The following is a 6,599-nucleotide window of genomic DNA, read 5'->3' as shown; positions in this document are numbered from 1 at the left end:
CTGTTCAGATGCATCAATATGCTACTTCCCATATAAGAGACTTCTGCAGAGTCTCTTACCTAGAAAGGTTTTTGCTAACATTCAGGTGGTAGTTCCTCTCATCTACGATGTTTTCCTCCATTGCCTTCTTCTCGATGCGCCATGACTGCTGAATTCCATACTCCTTACGTTTCATGTTGATTTGACAAGAGAGGTGACAAAAGCTACTTAAGGGAAAGATTCATCTTGGCTCACAGTTTGATGTCACAGCCTCATATGGCAGGGGTGACAGAGTTGCAGGAGCGGGAGGTAGATTGTCACTGCAACCATAGTCAGGAAGCCAAGAGAGATGAACACTGGTGCTCAGCTGGTTTTTCCCTTTTCAAGCAATCTGGAACTCCAGCTCAGGGCCAATGCTGCCCACATTCAGGGTGGCTCCAGAAGCACCCACATTGTCATGCCAAGAGGTGTTCCTGTGATGATTCCTAATCAAGTCAGGTTAATGATGACGAACAACCATCACACAGCCATGTACCTCCAGCCACTCGCGTGTGCATTCACTATTTTCCTCCAGCACTTACCACCCCTTATAAGACGTTATTCAACTTCTTCTGCATTGTAGTCTATCAACTTTATCTCCTCGATAGTTTGCAAACTCTGCAAGTGTGGGAATTATTGGTTTTCACCAATGCATCACAAAGATTCACATAACAAGCCCTCAGCAACTAGTCTAGGTTGAGTAAAAAATCCAATAAGGTCAAGTAAGTTAAAGAATAATTATTATTGAGGACCCTAAAATGATTACTGTTGATACATTTTTAAATTTTTTTTTTGCTATTCTGTTTTTTTAAAAGTGGAATCATAACATCATTTTATAGTTAGTTTCTTTTTTTCTTTGACTACACTTTGTGGACAGGTTCTCATATCATTAAAATTCTTTCTCTGCAGGGAGTTTTGTTCTGAATCTATGTCGGAATTTGCTGACTTAAGCTCCAAAGTGGAATGTTAAATGATTTTGATTTTCATTGCTGCTTTGAGCCTATAAGTCCTGTTGGAAACAATGCTCAGTTGTTTCGGTGTTCTATGGGAATAGAAAATTTTACTTAATTCCATATCCTAAGTTGTATAAGAAATAACACTGATGTGAATATCCTTTTAGAAAAAGTCTAGATGCATAATCTGATGCTTTCCTTACAATAAACTGTTAAAAAGAAAACTATTGGACTCAAAGGTGTCAAGAAAAACCTTAAAAAATATATTCTTCTGTATTACCAAGCTGCCCTTAGAAAAGTTTTAGTAATAAACACTTCCACCAGCAGGATAAGGCATGCCTGCTGTGTCTTGCCCATAGCAGGGTATGCCTTTTAAAATACCAATTTGATTTAGGGGAGTCAGGTCACCAGTTTATTTTAATCAATATTTCTGTGGTAGCTAGTGCATTCAAATGGTTACATTTTTGTAAACAAAAACATTAAACTCCTTAAAATACAAAAAATATCAAACTTCACAGGCTTCCTTTGTCTGCTCACCTTCCCTTTACAAAAAGGCTTCTGCATAAGACTTCTGGCCCCACAGCCATCGACTGCTGTGATCCAGAGAACAGGTGGGGACAGCTTGAAGGGAGTCTGCAGGAAGAGACAAAAGGATGTGAAAAAGTGGCCGACGCAGAGTGACACCAAAAAAAAAAAAAATGGGTGAGATTTGAAGGAGAAAGTTAAGATTGAAGGACTGAGGCCAAATTAGCGCATCAGACATAATCAGTAACCAGCCCTCACTTGACTTTCTATCAACAGCACTTGGCATAATTGATTCTCTCTTCATCTCCCTTCTGGAACTCATACCTGGGTTTCCTCCCACCTCACTAGCTCCTTCCCAGCATCCTTTGCAGAAGATTCTTCCTCAAGGTCCACGCCTTTAATGCTGGTGCGGCTCCATGATTCTCTCATACATGACTTCCCTTTTCTATTTTCATCTAGTCTCTGACTCCATCTGACTTGTCTCTTGGCTGGAGACACTGTCTGTATGCTAACAACTCAGACAGAACTCCAGCCCAGGCCTTTGCCCAGAACTACAGACTTGGATGCCCAGCAAGCTGTTGACATGTCTATTTGGATGTCTGCTGCGCGTTTCAGACTTAATATGTCCAAATGCAAGCTGCTGGCCCCCCTCACCCACTCTCGTTTATCCTAAAAAAAACAAAACAAACAAAAATAAAACAAACACTATTTCTACTTCAGGATTGCAACAGCCCCTTAACTTATTTTCTCTTCTTTAGCCATAAGAAAAAATGATTGCACAAGACAGATTGTGATTCAGTTCTGTAGAAGCGTCTGCTGCCTTCCAAAGTTCTCACAAAGGATAATAAGAGCCTGAGTGTTCAGATCCTGCTCTGCCGTCCTCCCGGCCTCATCTTTCCCTGCTTGCTCTCATGCTCTCCTCCCTCTGGACACACTGGCTTGCTCCCTATGTTCCCCTGGAGATGCAGTAGGTATCACCTCACTAGCGTTCCTTCTGCTTCTCACATACACCCCTGAGGTTTCTTTTCGCTCCTTTGGGTCTTTACTCATACTGTATTTTCCTAGATAAACCTTCTACTGGGAAAAGTAAATTAATTAATTTAAAAAAAAAACCCACTATGTCCTTCCCTCCTGGGAGCCCTGATCACACTGTTCTCCACTTTCTCATCAGCGCCTATTACTACCTGCAACATTGTGCTTTTAGCCACTTACTTATTGTCTCCCTCCTCTGGTAAGACTGCATGCGCCACATACAAATGGCTCTTTTAGCTCAGGGGGTAAAGGTGTCTGTCACAAATCTGATCCCCAAAATGCACATGGCAGAAAAGAGAACAGACCTTCTCTGAAAAAAGCATATCGTGTGTGCCATGGGGTATAGTAGAAGTCCTTTCTCCGGAGATTGAACCTTCAGTTTAACCAGAGTCCAGCAAACTCTAGACCCACAAGTCACTTGGGTCTTGGAACACAGTTCGGGCCCTGATATTTCCTGACAGGAGGTACCAAACTTCTACTCAATGTTTCGCTATACATATTGAGCATTATTTGGCCTGACTGTCCATCCGATGCACTGCTCTCGGTAACACTGGGATCTATTAGCAATCATATCAGATGAGTATGGGTTTCACCATACTTGATACATATCACAGTACTTACATCATTACATGCCTCCCTTTGGGGATTAGCAAGCACAGCTATGCTAAGCTTCTCAAAGAGCCCACTATGGTCTCCATTTCGCCTTTGTGAAAGGAAGGTTTCCTGGGCTTTCTCTGTGAGAATAACTGGGTCAAAAATTCTCAAGTCCCTCATAATATACCCACATAGCACTTCCACCTTCCTGATCTCAGTATGAATTTCTGTATCACTTGCTGGAAACCCACATGATGACCAAGCTTTAAAGCAACATCCTAGCAAGACATTCAACCATATGAGAGGCCATGTATATAACTTATACCTGTCCAGATTTGCAGTTTGCTCTTTCAAATGCTATCCCCTCTCCTACTGTTTTTCCAGTTCTTAGTATAAAATATTGTCTAGTATTCTCAGTTTCATAAACTCTTATCCCAGAATAAGACATTCATGTATTGCAAAGACTGTGCTTATCAGCCCACCAATAGTGAGACTGTTTAGCCTACAGGCAGATCTTGAATTTATTAATACTTATCTTTCTACCACATGAAAGTTGCTGATCAGACTTCAGGTGAGGGAAGATTGTTCTTCAGTAAGAGGGGGCAAAGTTCTGTCTCCTCTGGCTTACAGGATTCAGGAACATTGGAAAGATATTTCCAAGGCTTTCTCCATTTAACACAACTTTCAGATTGCCAGGTCTCAGCACCCTGCTCTTCCTCTGGAAGGTCCCATATCTGACTGCCCCATTCTACTGTTTTATTTTACTGGATTTCTTGGAGTGAGGGTAATTTTCATTCCAAAGATGAGACCTCTGGTTATGATATCACCTTATTTTCTGCAGTGTAGGCCTAGAGCACCAAGAACTAGAAGTTCCTTTAATTTTAGTTGAGAAGCCTTTACGATTTATGTCTTGGACTAAGAGTTGGCTGCTCTAAGATTATAATTTTGCATTTGCAAATCTTCCAGTACTGTTAGCAGAAGTCTGCCTCTTCCTCATTCCATGCAATTTTCATCCCTCACACAAACGTCAAACATAATCACCATAGAAGCCAGTGTTTCATCTCTCACCTCAGTTACATCCTAGTTAACCCCCAGGAAGATCTTAAAACTAAGGATGGATCTGTCCGTGGGTTAGCAATCTCATGTGGTGAGAAATTTATTGTTATCAAACCAGAGAGCAAGTCCATCTTGAGGGTCCACATTACAGAACTGTGCATCGTATCAGTCATCTAGGCTGGAGGTTTGCAAGAAGCAGAGTTTGTAGCCTGCCACTTTAAGGAATACTATTGTTTGGTCAAAAGTGAGACCCAAATCCTCTAACACCCCTATATCCAAAGAGGCTGGGATGTAATGTTGAGTTGGAAGTGTCACTCCCAGCCCTCCAAGTGCTTCGCGCTTGGACTCCAACTCCCAGCCTGCCAAGCGCTAACCACTCCCACAGGGTATTTAGTCTCACACAGGAACAAGGAACAGGTAGTTTTGGGTCTGCCTGTGTGCTCCCTCTGTTTTTCCCTTGCCATGCTCTCCTGGCCACTGGGAGTGTGCTGTCTATTAAACACGGGCATTTAATTTGGTTTGATCTAGTCTGATTGGAGTTCTTTTGTGTCGGTGGAGGGGCTCGTCTTAAGATTTTTTCCTAAAGGCTATTCCAGTGAGATGTTAATAGACGGGAGGGAGGCAAGCAAAGATAGAGAGCTGATGTAAATGTCCCTCCCAGGATGACCTCAATGTAGTATCCGTCAATTAAAAAGAAAAACCTGATATCTCAGGATCATTTTAAAGCACTTAAATAAGTTGCATTTCAGGACAGGTTATACAGAGGATGGGAGGCAAAAAAAACATTTATACAGTAGCTGTCATCTCTCCTTGGTCAAAAGCTTGAACCTCAGACATTGGCTAGTCCCATGCCATCTCATACTCAGAGACAACAGGGATGCTCCAGCACAGGAGGACAGTGGCATTGCTGGGCTGTGCCCAGGAAAGGTTATCTGAGCCTGTACTTTGGCAAAACTGAAATAAAACACATGTCCTAGGAATCCAGAGTCATCTGAAATGTGGAGGGTCTAAGGTGACCCCAAAAACAAAATATACCAAAGTAGGAACCAAATACTTCCTCTTCAGTGTGCATGAGCGAGTGATAGGTGTCCGTCATGTTTGACAGGGGCAACGCCAACTGAGGGATGCAAGGGACATTCATGTAATAACCTGGGGCCAATTGTCTTTCATAGAAGGCAGAAACTTGTGCTCAGGAAGGACAGGGAATATGAATGTGGGTAGAATTTTGCCACAAGAACTGACAACTCACTTCTTACTCATCTCTACTCTGGACCTCCTAAAAACCTAGGTGGCCATGATCCTGCTTTCTGCTGTAAAGCTCTATATGCTAAGGAGAGTCATTCAATAGAAAGAGCATGCTACTGGATTCTGTTGTGAACATAATGACTAGTTTGTGTCTAGGCTAATTTAGACCCGGTGTTGAAATCCTTGCTAAAACTTCTTTTGCACAAATCAAGGCTTTGGGGTCTTTCTATGAAATGTATTTGACTGTGTGAGTTACCATGTGGGTCAAGGGACAGTTCATATTAGATTGTGATAAAAAAGTGATTTTGTTAGAAGTCAAGGATATCACACAAAGCATCACAGAAAGATACCCATAATACTCCTGAGACCAACATAATCAAGTCTGCCTCTTCATGGTCCCCTAGTCTCATTTACATTTCAATAACCCCTCAGCCTAGGCCAGTGGTTCTTAACTTGTACGTCTGCCCTCTTTGGGGGTAGTATGTCAGATATCCTGCATATCAGATATTTACATTATGATCCCCAATAGTAGCAAACTTGCAGTTAGAAAGCAGCAGCAAAATAACTTTTATGGTTGGGGTCACCACAACAAAAGTAACTGTATGAAAGGGTCTCAGCATTAAGAAGGTTGAGAACTGATGGTCTAGACTCTTGGCTGCTGACTGTTTGCTATTTCCACTGCATCACAGGTTACATCTGACACTCTTGAATTCATCTTGCTTTTGCTCTTAAAATAAAACTGATTTTGGTATTTGGTCACTGTTTGGCCATTCTAGGTTTCATGATGAGTGTTTTACCATGCTATTTAGGTAAACAGAATAACCCACATAGAATTTAGCATAATTTTTAAAAGAAAATTGTCAAAAGCAACCAAGCCTTTAGTCCTGCTCTTATGGAATGTGTGAACCAGTAAATGGAGGTGCAGCTTGTTCCTGGAGCTACCTTCTACCATGGTGTCTTGGGTGACCTTCTTGGACCCTTTTCTTTTAGCCTCTGTTTTCAAGTTCTTGGAGGGGCACAGGCCTTAAGCATACCTTGACTGACTCTGGGAAAGCTTAGGCATGCAGCTTTTTTACTTCTCAAATACCCTCCCCACCCATCTTTTTTTCTTTCTGTTCTTCCCTTCATCTACCTGCCTGCCTTTCCTTTCTGACTCTCTCTCTCTCTCTCTCTCTC

This window comes from Microtus ochrogaster, chromosome 8 (genome assembly GCF_000317375.1).
Source record: "Microtus ochrogaster isolate Prairie Vole_2 chromosome 8, MicOch1.0, whole genome shotgun sequence".
NCBI classification, from domain to species: Eukaryota; Metazoa; Chordata; class Mammalia; order Rodentia; family Cricetidae; genus Microtus; species Microtus ochrogaster.
Note: the sequence above shows the minus strand (reverse complement) of the source record.